The sequence below is a fragment of the Alligator mississippiensis genome, chromosome 4 (genome assembly GCF_030867095.1).
Source record: "Alligator mississippiensis isolate rAllMis1 chromosome 4, rAllMis1, whole genome shotgun sequence".
Lineage (NCBI taxonomy): Eukaryota > Metazoa > Chordata > Crocodylia > Alligatoridae > Alligator > Alligator mississippiensis.
This window is the reverse complement of record NC_081827.1, coordinates 119234867-119258928: the sequence shown is the minus strand read 5'-3', so window position 1 is coordinate 119258928 and position 24062 is coordinate 119234867. Positions and strand designations below refer to the sequence as shown.

General features: G+C 41.8%; 1 protein-coding gene across 6 annotated transcripts in view; it reads right to left on the bottom strand.

Annotated features, from left to right (window-relative positions):
* CALD1 (caldesmon 1) overlaps positions 1-24062 on the bottom strand; it is a 367827-nt gene that overhangs the window by 165986 nt on the left and 177779 nt on the right. For 5 of the 6 annotated variants that reach the window (XM_059726536.1, XM_014609318.3, XM_014609331.3 and 2 more), the window contains exon 2: positions 19638-19727. The gene's annotated coding sequence lies outside the window, so the exon portion shown is untranslated. Of the gene's footprint in view, positions 1-16665; positions 16688-19637; positions 19728-24062 lie in introns of all 6 variants that reach the window. The other variant, XM_019489435.2, reaches the window with a different exon arrangement.

The window sequence follows — 24062 nt, the reverse complement described above, 5'->3', positions numbered from 1 at the left end:
GCAGCAGCCAGGATCCTCCAAGCTCCCACTCCTGCCGCAGCTTCTGCTCCCTGCCCTCACTCCTGGGAGTAGGGAAGTGCAGTGGGAGGATGCACTGCACACATAGCAGGCAGGGAGGAGCAGGGTGTGCTACTGATGCTGTGCATGTGGCAGAAGGAAGCTGGGCTGCCTGTGTTGTGTGGAATACAGCAGGAAAATGCCTGCATGGCACGTGCAGAAACGAAGCCAGTGTGCCTGTGCCACATGTGTGGCAGAGGCCAGTCAAGTTGCCTGGGTTGCATACAGCTGCAGAATGGGCTGTGAGGCATACCTGGTTGGGAGCAGGATGAGGCTGCACATGGTGGGGAGGCTGGGCTGCCCACACTGAATGTGCAGTTGTGCGGGGAGGACTGCCATCTGCACAGTCCATGGCCCCCAAGCTGCCAAGAAGTTGAACAGCCCTTCTTTAACTATTGGATTTGCATCTATGGGTCCCAAACCTGCTTGGGGCCACATTACCCTACAGATTCCCATCAGCAGACAGAAAAAGAATGAAACAGCACAGAGCTGGAAGCAGCTGGCAGAGCCCCTGGTTCTCACGTCACAGGCAGTGACCTGTGACTCTGCCCTTTCAGTGTCCTCTGAAATATTTCAAATATGTTGTCCCCAAAGATCAGAAGAAGCTGAAATATTCTTTAATATAGAGATGAGGGATGAAATTCTGCTCCTACTGAAATTGCTGGCAGGCTTCCCAGGGACTTCAGTGAGGTCTGAATTTCACTGAAGTAGGCCAGATTTTGTCCCAGAACTAGAAGTCAGCAACCACACACAGGTTACAAGAAGCTGGTCTCTGGCTCTCTCTCCCTGAGCACAATATTACATCCTATTTGGTCCTCACATACAAAGAGGCAACATCTAAATGGGCCTTTTTTTTCTCTCATTCCTTTAAGTATGTTTCCTCTTGCCTCTGTTATTTTTGTTGTTGAGGGAATACTTGTCCTTTGGTGCTGAGTCCCAGAAGCTGCATCTCTCAGACTCAAATCCAAAACCAACCCCCTCCTTATATATAATCCCTCATAGCTTTTGAGGACTGGGACGTGTGCCTGTCGAAGAGTTAGCTTCATTATTCCCCTTTCGCTATTAACTTGTGACTAGATGTAAAAATGCATACCACATATTTTACCTGTTAGTCTATCTGTCTTCATTTTGCTAGTCTAATTACAAGAGTACTCATGTCATACATTACTCTAAAGAACATCAGCACAAACTCTGTCTTCCAGGAGGCTGTGTCGCAAATTTACAAACTGTTTCTACAAACTGCTGGAAGTGCCTCTGGGCCAGTCTGCTTGAAATTTCACGGAAATCACAAAAACTCAAAACACTCAGCAGCTCCCAGAATCAGGTTCTCGGTGAGGAAAGAGAATGTATTTTCTCTCAGGTAAGGTCCAGTCCTGCACCACTGATATCAATGGGTGTTTTGTCATTGATTTCTATTGAAGAAGCAATAGAACATGGGAGAGTAGATCTCTGAATACGCAGCACAGCTAGTCAAGGCTAGGAAAAGCTGTATGCAGGCAGAACATGGTTACCAAGCTATCTTCAACAGTCTGAGGCATATGAACCAAGGTCTTCCCATATTTACATCCATGCACGTTCAGAATGTTACGCCAGGTCTTTAAAGTTAGTGTGGGATGGTAAAATAAGCTTATTCATCTATTAAAAATGTGATTGCCAAAATGTTCACAAATTTGACTTCATACCCTCTGCAGACGCAGGTTCAAATGCTATGTTATTACATGTTACAAATCCCCTGCACACTTCGGCCCAATTGGCTTCTTCCACTTTAACAGGAGAATGGTACAGCAAAAGGTGATGTTGTAAGTGAGAAATGAGGTAGAGGTGGGCCCAGAATATGAATAATATGAATTAATGCAGATGAACACAGGGGTGTATTCACAGATTGCCATGTCAGACCATATTGTCTAGCAGAAGGCACTGACAGATAGCCATGATGTGCATGGATATAGCTCATCAGAGTCCTGGAACTGCAAATAGTGGTAGCTGTTGCAGCTCCAGATGGGCAAGTTAATAGCAGCTAACAGCACTGAATTGCAGTCACCATCAGGCTGTTAGTCCTTCCCTGCTGTGCTCACTCAGGCTGCTTGCAGTATGTTAACAATATACCATATTGTGTGGGTTTTATGAGTATTTTATCACTCAGCTGACGCTCTTTTTCTCCATCTCTCAGATCCTCTATTGACACATTAAAAGGACACTTTTAAAAATAACAAGCCAGGACAGGCACAAAGGAAACGTCCAACAGCAAAATTAACTCAGCCATACTGCAAAAAGCTGTATGCTTTCCTGGAACACATTTTATAACACAAATCATAATATATTGCCCCATGTATTTAGTCATAAAAAAAAGAAGTGGAGAATAATATGAAGGTGCAATACAGCCATTTTACTGTGGCTTAATGTTTGCATTTCAGATGTCTTCCTGTTAAAATGTGCAGTTTTAGGACTCAGGTCTGCACAGTATAAAATAATGAGAGTTGAGGGCTCTCAGCTGCCTGCATACTAGAACCAACAAGGATGCATTAATACAATATTTAAATGGTGATTTCCTAGTTCTTCTAAATAAAAATCCACGAAGAGAAGAAGAAAATCTGGGATTCTTCATTTTTAAATCTCCCTTTCAGTACCTAACAAGTTTTTAAGCCATTCAAACCCAAATGTTTTATTGGATATAACTTATTGACAAATTCTGAGCCCTCCAGTGAGAATTAAATCTGCAACACTGATTTGTAATTGGGTCATGGAGTGCCATTCCCAAGACTTAGGGGATGTAATCAAGCACACTGCCAGGGACATGCACACACTTGAAGCCCACCTCTCACTGAAGTGTATGTATCTACATTTTCAAAGGTTGATTTTGGGTGCTTTAAGGGGGCTTATTTTCAAAAGCACTAAGCACCTGCCCTCTGAAAACCAGGCCTTTCTCCAGAGTTGAACAGCCAGGAGTGGGGAAACCCAAAATCATTAGTTGATTTGAAAATCCTACTATCTTCATGTAACCTTCCATCCCACATTCACATGAAGGCAGGAAAGCACAGCTATGGAGCTAACACAGTCAACTTGCCAGAGAAACCAGTTGTAGGCAAGTAATAACAGACGGTAATGGAACAGTCATGTAACGCACTCATCATGTTCGGTACGGCATGGGACACAGCTTCCCACAGCAAGATGGCAACATTTCCAGAATTCCTCAGGAGAGCCCATGCAGAGATGCAAGTAAGTAATCCTGACAAGGATCAGATTGTATCCTTTCCAGCCATGACTCTGCATGTACTTGTGAATGACCACGGTGATGACAGAACATTACAAATCAGTAAATGCAATCTTGTTCGAGATCATGTAGTACTTCATACACGAGAGGAAACAGCATTCCCAAAAGCTCTCCTTGGAGTTCGGGCTTTACATTTAGCTAAATGAGACAGATGGGGATCTGAATATACCTGGTGCACCTAGTACACACAGATGTACACACTTATTATGTAGGCATGTGACAAGGGAAATTTACATTTAAACTCTGCACCAAGCCAACAAATTTTATCGTTGGTTATTTTTTCCAGGAATAGTGCCTCAGACAAGGAGTATTTGATCCAAAAAGGGAAAATATTTAGCATTTCCTATAAATCTTCATATCTGCAATTAGCTGCCACCTCTTCTCAGACCTCTCTCTGATAAGACTCAAACTCCAATGGGTTCTTCAAGCCTTCCTCATAAAAGCATGTGGCAGGCTCATCCCATTAAGCATAGAAAACTGAAGAATGTGACTTACATGACTGACTAATCAATGTGGCTCGTGTTCAGAAACCTGAGTATTAAACACATGCAGCAAACTGTTCATCAGCACTCCACAGTGTGAATGCAATATACTGGTCAAATACAGATCAAATTCAGTGAAATCTGTCAACAGAAAAAGAGCCTGTATTTGTTGAGTAAATTCTTTCTTGTAAAGTAGTCACTCATTTTTAGTTACAGATTATCTGCAAAATCTGCTGAATGCTGCTTTCAACTCTTACATATTTTAGGGTATCTACAGTCAATGGAAGCTGCATAACTCACAAGACTCAATAGGGTACCAACAGAGATAGTTTCCAATCTGAGAGCTGACCCCTACCACTGATGTCCTGAAAATTGCACTGTGTTGGAAAGAAGGTGTTGCTGCGTTCAAAGAATAAAGATATGTGACTGGGAGAGGATATGATTCAGAGGAGGCTGAGGGAAGAAATGGCTCCTGGAAAAGAAACCTGCAAGTGCTGAAATCCTGAGTCCCAGATCCAAATGTCTCTAAACTTGAAGGCTGCATGTAATCCATACCCAGACCTGAATTTTGCAAATAACTTCCATCCTTAGGTTTGGCCAAAACTGAAAGCCACTATCTGAACTTTGAAGTGTTTAAAATCCAGAGATGCATTTGAGAGCTTTGTTGTTCTCACTGTTCAAAATATGTAGATAAACTTTATTAACATATCCAAATTTTGTTAGCGGATGGACAAAACCAAACCAAACCAAACCAAGCCACTGCTATTAGTAAATACTGACAACTGTACATTCAAATATCATTAATTTAAATTATTTCATAAGTATAAAAAAGGGGGTCATTTGTTGTTAAATCTTTTGTCCTTTGCTTTCCAGCCATGCTCCAAGAAATGGAAACACAAGACACTTTTTCATGTTTCCTTGAAAACATTTTTAGGAAAAAAACACTTGTTTTGTTACATGGTTAAAGTGTTATTTTTACAAAATCTGACCCATCCATACAAACTCTTAACAACAACAACAAACCCACAAAAAACTATGTTCACACACATATGCCCTAAAGCAGGGGTTGTCAACCAGGGGTGCACGTACCCCTGGGGGTACTTTGAAAGGTCCCAGGGGGTACACGGGGGTGGGCGGGGATGGAGTGCTGCCAGTCCACGCCACTGCCACACAGGAGCAGAGCCGGGGTGGGACGAGAGGATGGCCGCACAGAGGCTGCATGCCGCTCCTCCCCCCAACCCCGCTCTGCATCTAGCCACTTGCCTCCTCTGCCTGGGGTGCACTTACTAAAAAGGGGGCCACCGGAGGTACACTTACTAAAAAGGTTGAAAACCCCTGCCATAAAGCATGCATCGAAAACACACAGCAAGTTACTGTAGGGCTAAATTTAATTTAGGGAATGTGTCAGATGGTTCCAAGGTGGTGAAATGATGGGGAGGTACTCCTGGCAAAACTGACAGCAAATTGTATCATCTGAGGATGGATAAGGCATTTCCAAAAGCCAATCATCTTCTGAGGAACAGCATGTTATAAAAGTCTGTGAGGCTGTACCACTGGGAAAAGCATCCCCCCTCCTAGACCCATGAGTCTGGGGTTTCAGATACTCCCCAAATCCATGGCAGGCATCCCATATGCAAGCCCCAAGCCCAGAGGCCTTGAGGGTTCTGATGACCCCTAGCCTTGCTTGCTCGTAGCCAAAAGGCCAAGAAGCAAGCCATAGAGAAAGCAAGAATGCAGTCTCCCATTACCACAAAATTATGCAGTTGAGTTTCCTGTGCTGGGGGAAGCTTGCAGGGGTCAACCTGCCCAAAGTGCAAGGAGCAGGCCTCACCCTATAACTACACTTGATTGGCTGAAAAATCATGGGCTATGATCTTAACCAAAAGGCCAAGATTTAGAGATCTGAATTTATACCCTCTATCTCATTGGTTTAAATGCATATGGCTCTTGCATTGTATATGAAAAATCCAAACAGGCACAAATATCTTTGGAGATGACTAAACAGTTTCTTGGTTTCTATTAAGTACCAAAAAGTAGTCCTGCCAATCTATTAATATTTAAGTTTCTACAACTTAATATAAAGTAGGTTCCAAGAACTACATAGGTCTTCTTAAAGTATATGTAGCAAGTAGTCTGCACCGTGCCAGCTGGCAGATTAAACAGTCCATTAAAATAGAGTCCTACTGAATTTAAAGGATTGATTTTCTTCTTTTGCCCCCTCTATTCCCCTATATCCAGATGTAAAATCTGGGGAATATTTTCCAGTCCCGGTAACAAAAGGTAAAAGAAATGCTGTTGGCATTTAATGACTAAGTGCAGATAATCAAAAAGCCCAAGGCTGAATCAATTTAATCTTTGCAGGTTAGTCTAAACTGCATAGATAGAACCAATAAGAAAATGAACAGGCATTCCTTTTTTTAGTCTGGAAATGCAGCCTCGTGCCTGTTGTGACCCAAGCCAGAAGCCAAGGGGTACTAGAGCACACGTGCCTGCTCTGCTGGAGCAGACAGCTTAGTCCATGGCTAGCCTGCCCACCCTACAAAGGTGGAGTTTTCAGGGAGATACAAAGCAACCTGGGATGCTGGGGGGGAATGTGAGTTAACTTGAATCTGGAGGGAATCTGGGACAAAAGTTCAATAAACCGATTTAGCCTAAATTAGTTAAGTCCGATCCATCCAAGTTTATCTTAAACCAGTTTCAGTCATTTTGAAAGTGGTTTATGTGCACTGAACTTCTGTTGTTAGAGATTTCAACCAGTTTCCAGTCATTTATACTCATGTATATGTAATTTCTGTCCCTAGCCAATGCTTTTTTCTCCAATGTGCCCTCCTGCTGAACTTGGAATTTGTAACGTCCATAAAATGCTTCTAAATATATATGGGCAGACAGGAACAGGGTATTTAGCTCAGGTATAGCTCTTCATTCAAAAACAGCATAAGGATTAACTCAGAGTCTTAGAGTTATTGACATGTAATCAGTGATTTGTTAAAGAAAAGATCATTCATTCCATCCAAGATTCTCTATGCACTTTACAAATATTAATGAATTAAAGTCCTACAGTCCCTTCATATGGGAAGCCAGTAGTATCATCTGCACTTTCTAAATTGCTGTAGTATGAGACACAGATGGGTAAGGATGCACAGAGAGACTGTGGCAAAGCCAAAATTAAAGGCAAATCAGCAAGTGCCTAAAACTCTACCTTAAGCACATTCTGCTGACTGGGAATTGAAATGGGATCAGCACAGTGGTATCAGATGGAACAAGGTATGAGAAGCTTAGGTTTCAAACTTGATGGTGACTTAGATCAAATCCTTTCACATAGGGCAAAGTGAAGTAAGAATCCCTTCTTAGGTTCAAACTCAGACTCATCCTAGGCCCACAGGGATAAGCAATCTCCTTACAAGAACAGGGAAAATCTTGCATTGTGTAAGGACTTCCCTGTCACTGAGAAGATAATTTATTGGGTTGTTTGGGAATGGAAGGAGAGGGGTTTGTGGAGCTTCCTTGCAGCCTCCTAGCCATCTTTAAATAGAGCTTAATTCTTGATTGTACAAAGGTAAAGTGCAAAAACTGTATTTTACATGTGCTCTTTGTTTCTAATAAGCCATTTCCATAAGGGGACTCCCTTGTTTGCCTAACAGTCGGGATTCATTAGGCCTTTTATGATGATTCTCTCTGGTGTGCAGATATGTGATGAATCTCAGATGTTTAAATAGAATATAACAGTGCTCCATTGACCTCTCCAACTACAGTTGGAGGGAGAGAAAGGTAATTTTCTCAAAGAAATGTTAAAAATGTGTCTCCATGATAACACAGATGCAGAGGATAAAGAAACTCCAGAGGGATTAAAAAGTTTAGATTAATTTAGAAGAAGGCCACATTGTGTAAAATCTGTTTAGTGTGGGCCTTTCCAATTCTACGCCATATAAACAAACCCATTTAAACTAGATTTGCTAAAAGGAATGTAACAAAAGAAAAAAATACTGGTTGTAACTCAAATGACTTCTGGTTCTGTATTCTTTTCTGACCGACTAAAAAACAAATTAATGTACAGTATATTAGAGCTACAGCTCATGTAGTTTGCTGCATGATTCACACTGCTTGAAAATTGAGTAATTTAAGTAAACGGATTTTTGGCCCTGCAAGCAAGCTTTAAATATTCAGCAAAGGTATGTCTGGGTGGTACATGAGTATACTTATCACTCCTGAAGCAGACAGTTACCTGCAGGCCTTTGACAGAGCTAGTACTGACAGAAGAGCAGAGTCTCCTTCATCTTAGCAGGAAACCCTACTACTTTGATGCACAGATCCCAGATTCACTCTTTTTGCGGGAATGTGTGCTTTGTGAAAAAATGAGAGAGAGATTGAAAAAGAGAAGAGATAGAATCTTTGCTCAGGATCTTATTCCAATGTCTTCTGTCACACATCTCACCCCTGACACTAGATGGGACTACTTGAGCAGCAAATTATTACTGAGCGTGCAGATCTTTGGCGAAAGCTAGGCCTTAATATTTCCTCACCTAAGGCCAGATTCTGCCACCTGTAGTCATGCTCAATAAGCCCTTACTCTCTGAGTAGATGCTCTTAAATCAGTGGCCTGACCCCATACTGGCTGCACATAAACGTTCAGTTCTAGCAGGGGAAAATTTCCACCACCAGAAATGAATCCTTTAAAGGAAGCAGTACAGGTGTTTGGTCTCCAACCACCCCCTCTCCCCTGCTCCTTGCTCCTTCCCAAGATCGAGATGATCTCAATTTGGGGAAAGTGTTGGGCTGCTCCAGTCCATGGCTGCTCCCGTGCATGGCAAAGCCCCTGTCTGCTTCTCATACGAGAAACTCTGATGTTAGTGCCTGGCCACTGAGAGAAGGGAGTAGCACAGCAAAGCCCCTGCCTGTTTCTAATATTGGGAACTCCAGAATGAGATACAGGTGGGAAGCAGAAGACAGCTGCTCCTCTCTCCCTCATGGTCTACACGAGGAGTGGGAGCAGCAGCCCTGCCCCCATACCTTCTCCATACCAGGGGACCCTGATCTGGGGAGGGCATGGGAGCCTATCCCCCAGCTCCAACCTCCTGGTCCCCAGCAGGAGTTAAGCTGAGGGAAAGCATGCCTATGTTCATTCTCCCAGGAGAAACTCTCCCAGAAGTGATTCCTACCTTGTTGTTGTCAGGCTATTTTTAACCTGGAGCAGCCATTTTCACTCTGGAAGAACATCTATACACTTCTGGTTTCTACCAGGAGAACAGCAAATATCCTGGTAGAAACTGAACCATCTGAGGGAGGAAGACACAAGCTGAAATCTTATGAACTGATAATACCGAACTGCAAATGAGAAGTGGAAAAGGGAAGCTGTCAGCCACCAGTACGGCTCCTAGGTATATTAAGGGGTTTTGGATGACTGCGGTCTAATTAAAATCTGCTAAACTGAAATAGCCTTAAAATAACACATCTGGCAAAATGGCAGGCCCCTAAGAGTACTGCATCCAGTATTGTCACCAAATCATAAGTCACTGGGTATGAGAGATACTCTACTATCCTGGACCTGAGCAGACAAGGCTTTCCAACCACTACCCTCCTCTTTGGCACATGTGGTGAGAGCACCTCCTATTATTTCAGGGTTTTTTTCACTGTATAGATCTATTTTAGGAGTACATGTGGCAGCTGAATGAACTGAAAAGAATATAATGTATTGCCTAATCCTTCCCATATATATATTCAGAAAAGACCAGGGAAATGCAAACATCAGCACCCTACACATGTATTGAATGCCTGCTCTGACATGTGCTGATTAGTACATATCAGAGCAGACTCAATTAATTGCATGCCAATTAGCATGCTCCAATAGCCTTGGCATCATGTATTGAACATCCCCATGCTTCAAAATGGTAGTGGGGGTACTTTAGTTCAAGCAAATGAACTTTAGTTAAAGCACCCCCACTGCCATTTTGAAGCACGGAACACTGAATACACAAGATGCTGCAAGAGCCACTCTAATTAAAGCACCCCCCTCCGCACCCCAGAGCACATGTAAAGATGCCCCTTGGGATGGACTGCGGTGTCTCTTTCACACCACAGAACAGCAATACACAACAGTTTAGAATATGAAATGAAGAAAAACATCCTATTCATCTGGAAATGTAGGCCATTTGTACATGCCATGGGGGTTTACTTTGGTTTAATTCTCCCTAAATTGAAGCAGTGGGTTTTTAAAAACACCACTTCAATTTAGGGCAAAGTAAACCCCTGTGGTGTGTACACAAGAGTCGGGCCCAAACCTTACGTGCCTCTCCAGTGGCAGGCAGGGAGGGCGAGCTGCCAGCACACCAAGTGGTCTCTGAGCTGTGGTGGGGGTGGGGGCTGGTGCTTCCCTCCACAGCAGCGGCAACACCCGCCAGGCAGTACCAACCCGCAGGCACATGGCCTGGGCAATCCTAGGGTTGCCGCATTTTTTTTTTCCTTCAGCAGAGCCTACCTGCACGGGCTGCCAGCGGGCTGCCTGCATGGGCTGCCTGCACACGCCTGAGCTGCACAGGGCCCAGTGCTTCCCTCCGCAGCTGTAAGGCAGCAAACTAAAACACCTTGGGCATGTTTTATTTTTCTGAAGCCCAAAGTCATTTAACACACATTATGCCACCAACATGTGTAAACAGCTGCACCATTAAAGCGCATTACACTGCTGACATGTGTAAACATCTGCACCATTAAAGCAGTGCAAAAGGGCATTAAGCTGCTTTAAAAGCCGATTTTGTAGTGTGTACAAATGCACATAGATAGGGTTTAGTTAGGCTGCATAATAAAAAGGCAAATTTAACCTTAACTGAAAAAAGAGGGCCTAGCATCTCTTTTCTTGCAGGAGATACTATGAGATCTTCTGGATATGATGTTACATAAGGCTTATATGACTGTGTTATGACTGTGATCTCATAGCTGTAAATTATAGCTTTTGGGAAGTCTGATTTACACAGCTAATAAGTAGACAGCTGATATTAGATTATTTGCATGCTACAGCACTAATGTCTATAATGCCCTGGTTTTTTTTAAAGTAATAAGCAAGATCAATCAACTGATATACTAGTCTCACACACGTCTTGAAGTGTCTGCAACTAAAAAAAAAATGTATATCTACATTTGTGTACCTTTCTACATAAATAAAAAGGACAAATTCTGTTCTCTTTGGAGTTACTCCACGTTTACAGAGATGTAACTAGGAACAGAAATCTGGCCAAAAAGTTTATAGCATTACAAAAATTAATTCAAAATGTGGAACTTCTTGTGGTCAGTTTTTGTTCTTTGAATATTATGTATGGACCTTTGCTTGTTGACATACCCCCCTCTGCACATTCATGAAAACAAGATGTTCTCTAGCCACTTAGACTTTCCTAGTAAAACAGATTTAAATAAATGCTTCACATAATTTCAAAACCAGATGTTACATAGTAAAAATGCATGTTTGCCAAAGAAATAGCCAAGGTCTCGTCACTAGTGCTCAGAATTTTCTGTTTGCAGCTTCATTTTGCCATTAGCAGTGAATGAAAAGAAAATAATTATTATACTGTAAAATTTTACTTCAATACTGATTTTTTTAATTATGTGATATTCTGAGAAGTTAACGGAAAGAAGTTAGAGTTTTACAAACAACCTTAACTTTGTCCTTCCCCCACCACTGGTATCTAGGTCCTCTTTACATGTATATTATATCCATACATCATTATCTTCAATAGAAGGAAGATATTCCCATTATGTTATCCCACATAGCAGCTTCTTCAGAGGCTTCTGTCCTCTGTGTAGACATAGCTTAATACAGACATAGCTTGAGTTAAATTACCATTGGGTGATGTTAGTTTAAGATGCATCCACTTCTTTCCCAGACCCAAAGAAAGGTACCTTATGTCCAAATGTTTGTCTAAAATTGCTGCCAACTATGCAAGTGGTCCAATAAAAGATATCACCCCCCAAAATTCTGATGTTTCCATTTGAAGCTATGTAGACTGAAACCAAAGAAAATGCTTGTGACAACCTTTGCAAAAAGAAATAATGGTGAGATTACCTTACTTTAAAGCAAGACATAAAACAATACTTTGATTTGCCTTCCAATAAAAAAGCCTAACAAAAATGCAAATAGGCTTTAGACTGCTAAGATAGCCTCCTCTGTGAAAAATGCTAACAAGAAGGCCTTCAAGCCCCATAAACATGTTGCAAACTGCACATGCCACATAACTAAGGACTGTAATTTTTTGCCTCAGGCTCCCACATTTAACAAAGGGAAACAGTGCTTTCAACAAAAGATGCTATTCTAGTTATGTGCCCTTTTACCCTGTCAGAGAAACAGCTGGTCTAAAGTTGCAACTAATTTGTATCATATCTGCGCTAAGAGTCAGTCTCCGTTTGGATAAGACTGTCAAAGTTAGGCTTAATACTGGATGATGGATGGCAGCTTTCCCCATTCCAAAATATTTTTTAAAAAACTACAAAATATTAAAAATACAAGTGGCCAGCTTTGGTATGTTTCATATCATAAATATTTATTGTATTATTTTTTATGTATAAGCTGCAGTTAACGTTTCTCACTCTTCCCCTTTAGGAATGTCAGTTGAGCTGGTTTGAAGCTGTCTGACAAGTAAATGGAGCTTGCAATAAAGACATGTGGATACCAAGTGTAGTGGAAAAGAATTTTCCTCCAAAAATCATTTGCCTCAGGTAATTCCTTCCAATTTGGGGCATCTTCTCTTCTAAGACAAATGTTGGTTTGCCCTGCAGGGAATCTTAAGGCTTCCTAGGGTCAGCGCTCCAGCAACACAGGGAAACCTAGTGTTACTTTGAAAAGAACCCAGTTCTTAGCAAACCACTAAATGTAATTTACTCTTACTTTAAGGACCTTGAAACACAGTACCCTGAAAGTTGTGAAGGGACTTTAATGAAAGTGAGCGTCAGTCCCAAATATTTTAACAACTTTCACTCATATCAGACAGTGCTACCAAATCAGGGCCTTCATGGAAAACTGACATGCCTAAAGTTACAAGATAAGTTCAAGAGATTTTTCCTTCAAATTGAGTTCAGCTGAATATTTAAATATTGGCACACACATTTGAGATCACTATCTAAACCACCCGTATCTACAAAACTAGGTTGGAAATGTACTAAGAAAAGACTTTTCTTTTGAGATTTCTGGTGTATTTAGCATCCACTTACAGCATCTTTCATCCAGGGATCTGAAAATCTTTTTAAAATCTCCTTAAAGTCTCACATCTTGTGAGGTAAGGAAATATTGCTTTTTCAATTCCACATGTAATGATGATGATGATCATAATCATACTTAACACATAGTTGCATTCTCAATACGCTCCACAAACATAAATTGCCAGTGGTTTGATGGGAGGTTCCAACAGGAAACATGAGCATTAGAGTGACAGAGAGGTTACAATGACAATCTATAGAATAGAAATTAGGAGTCAGTAGCAGAAATGGAGGGTAAAGCACAAAAATCCTAACTCCTAACCCACTGGTCTAATGCCTCTTAAATGTTTTCTGCCTTAGAAGAGAAAGCTAGCTAGTAGGGGTGTGCGAAGGGACAGTATTTGATTCAGATTCAGATTTGGCCCAATTCGGAGGACAGTGATTCGATTCACTGATTCAGATCACTGTCCCAATTTGATTTGGCCAAATCTGAACCTGAAGATTCAATCCTGATTCAGAGAATCAGCGATTTAGCCATAGACACAGCTTTATATATTATTTCTGCATACCTCAAGGTACCAGGCACAGTTTGTGAATGCCAAGATGGTGGAGCAGATGAAGCGTTACACAGGACCCCAGCCCCCCCGCCTCCAGTGCCGCCCCCACCACCCCCCCCAGCTTGGTGATAAGCTGTGGGGGAACCCTGGGTGCCCCCCCAGACCCAGGAGGCACCAGTCGCCGAGCCGGAGGAGCTCCCTTGAACGCTCAGTGGCAGACCTGGAATTGGACTGGAAATACTTCTAGCCCACTACCAGGTCCACCACCAGGTGTGCAGGGGACCCCCCCATGCTCCCATGGGACACTCCATCTGCCCCACCATTTCAGCATTCACGAGCTGCACCTGGTACCTCGAGGTATGTAGAAAAAACATATAAAGCTGTGTCTATGGCTGAATCATCAAATCTCTCCAAATCTCTCTGAATCGAATCAGAGGCTTCCAATTTGATTTGGAGAGATTAATGGGTCTCCTGATTCTATTCAAATTCAGAGATCCGTCCGTTGAATTGGGCTGAATCTCCTACGAATTGAATCAGCGACCGAAGCTTCGCACAGCCCTACTAGCTAGCCGTGTTAGTCTGAAGCAGGCAGAATGTAGGGCAGGGTGGCTGGCACCTTAGGGCACTTTTACATGTGCTCCAATGCATTCCAATCACTAATCAGACCACTCCAGCATGCTTCTGTGTCTTGTGTATAAAGCATCCCAGATTTCAAAATGGCACCGGGACACTTTAACTAAAGCTCATCAAATGAGCTTTAGTTAAAGCACCCCTGCAGCCATTTTGAAATGTGGGATGCTGAATACATGAGATGCTGCAGGTTTTTTAATTAGAGCAACTCCTGAGAGCCACTCTAATTAAAACACCTCCTCCCCCTCCAAATGGAGCATGTGTATAGGCACCTTTAGAAATGAACTCATACAGAATTACATTAGCTTTTGTAGGCAACATAGCATCTGGTGAAGTAGGCTATTGCCTATGAAAGCTTATGCATTTCTGGATGAGTTAGTCTCTGGGGTGCCACCCTGCCCTGCCCTAGGAGGTCAGGATAGCATAGAAGACAACACTGCAAAATTTGCTAGGGATTCTTTGCCTGCTAAAGATAGCCACAGTTCTGCGCACTCCTGCCACATTCTCTCCAGGTAGCTGTCTCTATTCTCCACCTGATACGAACGCGCAGATAACCTTCACTCGCTTTGTGTGGAGTGTCCTTATCTCTCTTCATTATGCTTATTCAGAATTTTTTTCTGTTTTATCTTTAAATCTCATCTTTCCAAATAGAGCTGTAACAGAAGGAGATTTCTCTTCAGTTAGTGCATCAACTTTACAATTTCTTGGTGGTATCATTCCTGAAAAAAAATTTTGCCCACATTTTTGGACTTTGGCTTATTTGTTTTAGGTCATCCTTAAAGGAACCAAAACTCTATGCATTAAATTCTGGTTAATTCACCTAAACTTTTCCCCTATAATTTAATTTGTTGTACTTATTCTGCATCAGTTTCCCCCCACAACTTCCACTAATTGATCACTTCTGGAGGATTCAATATAATTTTCATTCCCACTGGAGTGGCAAGTTAAACAGAGTTTACCGAACATTCAAACAATGCTCCAGATTTCTCTCTTTCAGCTGGTTACTTCCTTACGTCTTTAACGCAGCAAGTAAAATTTTTCCACCACAAGTAAGCGGGTTCACTGACCACTGAAAGGTATCACATTTCCATGGGATTATGCTCTGCATTGGGACAAATAATTATACCACTTCCTGAGCTCACTCCTCTGGTTTTCAATTAAACAAAATTCTGAGCACTCCACACATGCTCCTCTCAAAAAAACCCCAAAAGTAACACCACACAAAACACCACCAAGTTCTCATATAAAACAAAACATTTTTAGAGAAAAACTATATATAGAGCCTCTGAATGGGATAGAGGTCACATGTGAAGTCATAGATTCTATAGGGAAGCTCAGTCTCTGGAACAACTGGTGGATGGGAATGTTTTTTTCAATACCTGGTATTCTGAAGAGCTGGAGTTCAAACTGGTGCTGTACCTCAGCACCAGTGAGGGCATGAAAAGGTGGTTTTACACCAGCCATGTGCTATCCAAATCACGGACTGCTTTAGGGGACTAAATAATGTCTTCTCTGCATAGTAGACTCAGAGGCCACTCTACCTTATATCTGCTTTGCCACCCAGAATGCATGTAGCACAGAGCATTACAAGCATGCTCTAACATACTCCTGATGTATTTTTAGCCTTTTCAGGTCCACCCCTCACTTGTGAAAATGGGAGCAAAATGACCTTTTATTTCAGCCCTATAATGTTCTTGCATCAGGATAATTTTCTTAGGGCCAATTATAGCTTTTATTTTGTCCCCGATGTACTACCTGGGTCGCAGCAAAAATGTAACCCATAGGCTTTGCAATTTATTTCAAGCACAGGCATTAGTGGTTAGTTTCAGACAGGGCTCCCTATGGCTCCAAGAGATACATGTTTCAGGAGCTCCAATGATTTGCCATAACATTTTTGCTGAACCAATAAATCTTTAGTGGGCATCCAGCCTTGCACTCTGAACTCATCCTGTAACATATTTTAGACCTGAACCAAACCTTATGATTCTCTACCAAACACAGCATCTAAATTTCATTTCAGATTAGAATTTCCCAAACTCTCTAATACTGGTGTTGTCAACTGGGGGTACTTTGAAAGGTCCCAGGGGGTACACAGAGGCAGGCAGGAACAGAGTGCCACCAGCCCACGCTGCTGCCTCACAGGAGCAGGGCTGGGGTGGGGCGAGAACAGGGCCGCACAGACGCTGCGCTGCTGCCACTTGCCATGCCCCCGTTCTATGTCCAGCCACTCATCACCCCCCACCCTGCTCCATGTCTGGACGTTCACCCCCTCCCCCTGCACTCCATGTCTGCCTGCTCATCACCCCTCCCATGGGTACACTTACTAAAAAGGGGATTGCTGGGGGTACACTTTTTAAAAACAGTTGAAAACCCCTGCTCTAATAGATCATTTAAAAAAAAAATCTAATTTTGAGAAATAATCCGTTTAGTAGCTCTGGCCAATGAAACGAGCAGTGGGAGTCCACAAGACATTTAGTAATAAGATGTAAATTACCTTTTGCAAAGGGTCCAAGCTCCTGTAAGGCAGATAATATATAATTACTCTGCTAGTTAAGATCCTAAGAGCTTCACATCAATTGTTTTGCCCCCAGTATACAGTCCTATCCTTAATTAGGTCTCCAGGGGTAAACAGGAGTTACTTGGGACAGCATTTTAACTTATACTATGGGACTCTATCAAAAGCAGCTTTGAGACTAAAGACACCAAGTGCAAATGACACTGTCTATGAAATTGTCCACATTCTTAGAAATATTTTATCTCTTTCTCACTAAGAAAAATATACCTGTTAACATTGGGAAATGTATAAAGACCATCAAAAATTAAAGAGTCATCTTTTAACACCACTGGCCTGTAGAAGAATTTTACGCATTGTAAATATTGTAGATAATTGTTTTTAAAAAAGATAAACTACTATACTGGTTTGTATCATTCACTTTCTCAGCTTATTGAGGAGTAGAATAAACAGTGTATTCCACAGCATTTTTCTCCATGTTGTGAAAGATATACTTCCTGCCTTCTTTTCCACCTGGTCATATTTATAACAAGAAAGAGCAAGTTAAGTAGAGTATATATATATATATATATATATATATATATATATATATATATATAATAGAGTATATTACAAGATTTTGCTTCCCTACAGAATTTTCTATATCTTTGATATGATAAGTGCTGGGTAAAAATGGGGTTTACAATAAAATACCATGGATGGAAACAGATATTGCCTTATGTCACATTTGTGCCACCATAAAGCCCTTCCCCACTCAGCCAGATCCATGCCCCGTGATTGCAAGAGATAGGTCTGGCTGAATGGGGAAATCACATTGCCCTTGCCCTGTACCATCCAGGGTAGGACAAGAAGCAATGTGTGTTTTGCCCATTTAAGTGGATCCACTGTCCTGCTGAAGCATCTCTTTAGTATGAGGAATGATTAGTAACATCAAACAAGGTTAACTTTTGTCTCATCTCATGATTTGGTAAATAATCTACTTGTGTCATTCTGAATTCTACATGGCAGGAAATTCAACTGTAGCTGACACAACACACAGGATATATAGCATTATGTAATCCCATTGTAAAATTTATCGTGGAGACCTATTTCTCTACTGATAAAGTAGCTACTATTTCTCTGTAAAGGTGACACTTTGTTGAACCAGAAATGTTTTGCAGAAACATCTTGGATTCAATAAACTATCATCAAACCACAGAATGAATTCCAAAGGAACCCAACCTGCCAGGCAGGTCTACTTAGGAAACCTGCTTTGTTTCCTGAGAAAGCCTTAACTTTCAGGAAGAGAAGTTCTAGGGCAGTGGTTGTCAACCTTTTTTGTACCAGGACCCATTTATAAACATTGATGGCCAGTCCCAATCCAGGGCCCCTCACTCCTGACCCGCTGCCTCCCACCCCCAGGCCCCAGCCCCCCCAGTGTGTGGGACAGGGGGCTGGGTGTGTGGCTCATGGGGAGGCCCCAAGCAGCCCCTTGCCAGCTGGGACTCTGCCAGCCTGCAAGGGAAAAGTCACAGTCTCCCACATTTTTCTCCTTTAAAGAATCATTTTTAAGTTTGTTTGCAACCTTTTCATATATTCTTGTGACCCACTTGTGGTCATGACTCATGGGTGGAGAAACACTGCTCTAAGGCATCCCCCTAATACAATATGTCCCAGGTCAGAGGCCCCAAATTTCTAGGGTTTCTTATTTCAGAGAAATCAGTCATTTGGACTGCTCTAAGTCAGGGGCCTCAGGGTTCCCAGGCTGTTGAGCTGGCTAGGACTCTCAAAGCCCTGGGAACTCTGGTTCTTATTGAAGTGTGACTTCCCTCTCTGCTGCAGGGACTTGGAAGCACTAAGAACCTACCTTAAGCCAGAGGTCGCAGACCTTGTCAATTCCTTGCCACACAGTCAGGAAAATTTGGGGGCTCCTTGAACTTTCTGGCCTTGTACCAGACAGGTAGGAACTTGACAGCCTAACAAAGATTGGCTCAAGAGTTGAGGCTCCTGGCTCTGCCACAATGTGTATAGAAGCCATTAAAGTCCTAATTTGACCTGTGTCTCTGGAGACTTTCACATTCCTGGCTGCAGATCCAGAAGCATGGAAGTGCCGAGATGATCCACACCTCCAGCACCATAATGCAGACTGCCGCTTCATCAGAGCCATGGGTTTTCAGATAACCAGGTCCCAGTGCTGCCAGTCTCCCTTGTGCATAATCCTGCAGGGAGGACAGACCTGAGGAGCCACCGTATTTGTTGATTCACATTGATGGTCTTAACAGTTTCATTGCTGCTAGTTGCCCAGCTGGGGACTAGAAAGCATATTTCACTTCAGTATTTTTCTGCATTTTGTAAATTCTGGTTTTGTCCAGAATCAGAATGAAACCAAATTTTGTAATATCAAAATTTCCCACAAACTGGAAATCCCAAATTCTGGCAAGCTGTAATCTTGGATATGGCTGTAGAGTCCACAGGATTTCAGAGAAAGTCTGAAATAGTGTGTCTAAGCCTTGCGAGTTATAAATATTTAGTAAACATGGTTATCTGGACCCCAACATGCCCATATGGCTCCTTCATAGTATGTTTCTTGTGAAAAGACCACAAGATGAAGTAGGAGTTTAAAAATGACAAAACCTTATTTGCATGATTTAGTAGTAACAGCAGGCTCAGGAAATAGCAATCTTAGAGAAAACCTTCCTAAGGTCAAAGAAATATACACAGGTCTGAGAAAAGTTCCCCATCCCCAAAAATAATGTACTGCAAAATTCAGGTATTTCATACAGTCCTTTAAACCTTTGTTGTTTCATCACCTAGTAACACTGACAAAAACAGTCTGCAGCAGTATCTCCAGTCACGTGCCAGTGAAAGAACTGACCGTACGCCCACTAGAGTCCGAAGGACTTTCAATGGGCTTTCAATTAGCCCTGAAGAAAGCATATAAAAAACAGTGCAACCACAACTTTAATCCGTCTCACCTAAAGGAAATCTGATGTACAGTCGTGGACCTTTCTGTCACACACCAGCTCTAAGGGATGAATTTGAAGTGACAACTTGGAAGGCAATCACTGTAAAGAAATGAGAGAGAGAAATGTTTAGCAAGAATGTCTTTTTTATGAAGAATGCAAATACCATTTCAATGCATTTTTTTTTAAAAAAAGGAGTGTCGTAGTAGCAAACACTATTGAGATTTTTAAAACAGAACATTGTATCACCAGATTAAAAGAAAAGTCTGTGATCCCTGTAACAACTTGGATACTACTACTGGCAGAATGGTTAAGATAATCTCATTATAAAGAGAACAATTATTTAGGCTGTCCTCAAAGCATAGATTGATTCATAGATTTACAGATTGTAAGGCTGGAAGGGACCTCGGAAGATCATCAGGTCCAGTCCCCTGCACCAGGCAGGAAAAGGCATGTAAGTTCAAGCAGGCATGTAAGTCCAAGCAATGGAACAAAAATGAGGATACCAGGGAACATACAACAACAATGAACTATATTAGAACAGCAGACCAGTCTTCTAGGATGATGGTGGAAACCCATCATTTGAATAATTCAAAACTGAACACAATAAATTTAGAAAGCCTCTGTCAGAAAATGATACTCTGCTTGTGAGCGGAAATAAAGAAAATGACCTGGAAGGGAGATTTTGAAAGACATGAAAGAAAGCGTTATGTAGCCCACACCTATCAGAAATCAGTGGTATCTGTACAACTAATTCCTTTTGAAAATCTGTGCTTTTGAAAATCTCCTCTCTAAGAAGCATTTCTCTTTGTCAGTCTGTAGGACTACCATGTTCATCTTGCATAAAATTCTGCTAAATGCTGACTTCCATCAACTTAGATACAAAGTATGCATCCAGCAAAGCAGTTCTAAAAGATCTTTGTGTATCCAGATGGCTCTATACCATAGAAAATACTACACGTTTTCAAAGAGCCTACCTGGAACACCATCTAAGGGTGCCTATATATGTGCAGGGAGGCTGCTCCAAGGCACTGTAATTACAGCACACGGGAGCAGACTCCAGTGTCACGTGTATCAGTGTCCCCACACTGAAAATTGGCAGCAGGGGCACTTTAACTAAAGCTCATTCAACAAGCCTTAAAACGCCCCCGCCGCCATTTTTCAGCACCCTTAGAGCCACTCTAATTAAAACACCATCACCGCCCCCCCTCCCCCACTCCTGGAGCACATCTATAAGAGTCTTGCACCTCCGTGTACAGCATAACATCCAGTGGCTTATGCAGTACTCAAAATAAATGGACTATTTAAGATTACTGCAACCTAGTAACATTTTGAATGCCTCAATGCTAGTTAGTGTTTATTCACAGAGTAGTCCCATTGACTTCATGAGACCTTTCATATGAATTACTGTTTCCAGTTTGAATACATTTTTCACAAATCTGGCCCTTAGCTTTCACAGACTCATGCCCAAGATTCATGGTACCCATATTTTGGGTTCCACATAGTCTGTGGCATCTCAACCTATTGCGTGCTGTTAATCACAGCACTTTGGTAAGAGTATCCTCAGTGATCAAAATTTAAAAGATGGCTTGATTCTGATCTTGTTTACATTGGCTGGATTTAGCCAAATTAGTCCTTATTTACAGTGAAAGCAGAACCAGGCCCTATCTCTAAACAGAACTGTGTCTCTTGTACACAGTATAATTCTTTCCAAGCTGATGGGCTCATTCATGCATTTTTGCCACTCTGACATGTTCAGTTTGGTTACCTCTTTCCAGTTTCTCCACTTGGCTCTGAACAGTAAATGTTCATGAGGGCAGTCACAACATTTTAAGGCTGTGGACCAGATTGACCCAGCTTGGATCAGAGGTGGGTGGCCAGTAGGACCCAGCCACTACTGCTACTTTTCCTGGGGGCAGTTAAAGAAAGCAAGTGCTGCCAAAACCCTCTCCACCAAATGCCACTGAAGCCCCAAGTCCATGAGCTGACTCAAATGGCTCCACAGGCTGAATCCAGCCTGCAGACCACAGGCTACCTTCCCCTGGCTTATAATGATTATTCAGACTCTTGTTGACATTCAGATCATGCAGTAGAAAACTTTATGGGTCCACAGGGAACACTGTACTTCAAACCATACTATGTTTCTTGCAGGCTCTTCTCAAGAATGTTAACTATGAGCACAGAGCCATGAAAACCTGCCATTTTGTTTTTCACACTGCTAGCAATATCCACAGGGTCCCATGTTGCCATTTTTGGTTGGCATTCAACATTATCCTGAAAATGATCTCTTGGAACAGCTTAATGAAGTGTAAATTCAAGAACCCTAGAACCTAAATTTGAATAATGTCGTGGTCCAAGCTGGAAATCAACTTCATGGTTTGATCCTTCTGGAGAGCCAAATTGTCAACTAATGGAAAGTGACATCATTCCATTGACTTAAATAAAAATAATACTTATCTTTTCTACAGTTCTTTTCATCAATAGCTTTCAGCAGCTTGCAAAGGAGGTAAATATCATTATCGTTAATACATTCGGGTAGAAACCAAGTCACAGAGAGGTCACACAATAATAGAGGCACACAAAATAATTTTGGGCCCATTATAAGCTCCATTATAAGTATGGTAAGTTTCCCAAAATGTGTTTTCAGTTGTCACAAAGCTATTCATGAATTTGGGTCCAATCCATCAAATAGTTTTGACTGATAAAAAAATACAGAGCTAATTTCTCAAAGCTGCTGGTTGCTGGTGTCCCTTTTCTTTTTATCCAATAGCCCTGTTAGTTAAGGGCTCCTCCCCTAGGTGGGAAACCTGGGTTTAATTCCCTTCACTTCCTAAGAGGATTTCATCCAACATCGCTCAAAGCATGCCTTAGCCATCATAGTATAAGGTACTTTTTTGGGGGGGGGAGGGGCAGGGGGGTGTTCACACCGCCTCTTGTTGATGCTGTTCTTCTTTGTGCAAGTAATTAAACCTACTCTGGAGCAGGATCTCCCAATCCATGTGCTTCATCTCCTAGATGAATGGTCTAGCAACAAAATTAAAGTAGTTCTCTTGATCACTCTCTGGTATAAGGAATATTAAAGTATTTCATACAAATGAGAAGTGCTCTGATCCATGAAGGGTTCATGGAGTCATCACCCCGCCCCCTAGAACAATGGAAGCTGGTGGTTAGGATCCCCACTAAGAAAGAGAACATCTGAGTTCCAGTCACTGGTCCAGTAACGTTTAATTATTTATGAAAAGTGGAATAGGAGAGACGAAGAGTTCACAGCACCATATTTAAAGCACTCTCATAGAAGTGGGAGATGCCAGTTCAAATCCTCTCAAGTAGGAGAAAACCCAGGAATCCCAGCCTCCTTCACCACTCTTGGATGAAATAGGCACTCCTCCTCCAACAGTTTTCTGAATTTAGCATTTCATTTCCTTTGCTTTTCCTACAAAATGCCCAAACCAAAATGAATTATAGGACACATAGAATGACTTTATCAGGAGGTGTTTGTTTGCTGTTTTGCCACATTCCACTCCCCTCCCCAAATTTCTGATTCAGTTCAATTCAAATTTATTTTTGGCATTCCAGCTCAGAAGCCAACCTGAAAAATCAGACTGCTGTTGGAGCCAGGCCTCTGTTAGAGCCAGGAACAGGAGCCAGGTATCCAGCATCCCTCACCCAACAGAGCTCTGTCAGTTTCCACCAGCTGCTGGTTTAGTCCACATGCCTGACCCTGAGCTCATTTCATCAGTTTTAACACTGATGGAACTCCATTGACTTCAAAGGATTTATGCTGCTGAGATCAGATTTACAACCTTTTCCTTTAAATCACAAAAAACTTGAGTGGTTCTTGAATGGAGATCTCATTCTAGTTAAGGCTGGACATCTCCCCTGTGAACTTCTAATAGTCTAGTGCTGCCAGTGTTGGCTCTCTTGCAAATTATTTTTTTCACTTAGTCGAGAGAATGAGAGCAGGAAACCATCTTTAAATAACCAGTCTAGGTAAGGTATTTCTTTGTTTATCCAGTTCTTCCAGATTTCTTTTTCTCTCTCCAATTTTTATGGCTGGATTGCCATGTAGTTTATTTATATAGGAAGACATTACAGCGGGAGGATTTAAATAAAACATTCCAAGTTTTCTTCACATGTTCAATCATTTTCAACAAAGGAAGCTTTTTATTATAATATTTGGCAAATAGGAGTTGCCGAATGAAAAGCAGGGTAGGGGCATCATTTAGTCTCATCCATTGCTACCCAAACAGGTACCTGAGAGGTTAGTTTATTTTATTAAGAAGCTTTCTTTAACAGTTCACCTCTCCACTTAGAAAGAGTTTCTTAACATGCAAAAATTATAACTGATATATAGAAAACCTGCAAATCAATACAGATCTGATTTTGGTGAAGCACTTAAGCCCACACTTAAATCCTTTTGCTTTCAAATTTAGCACA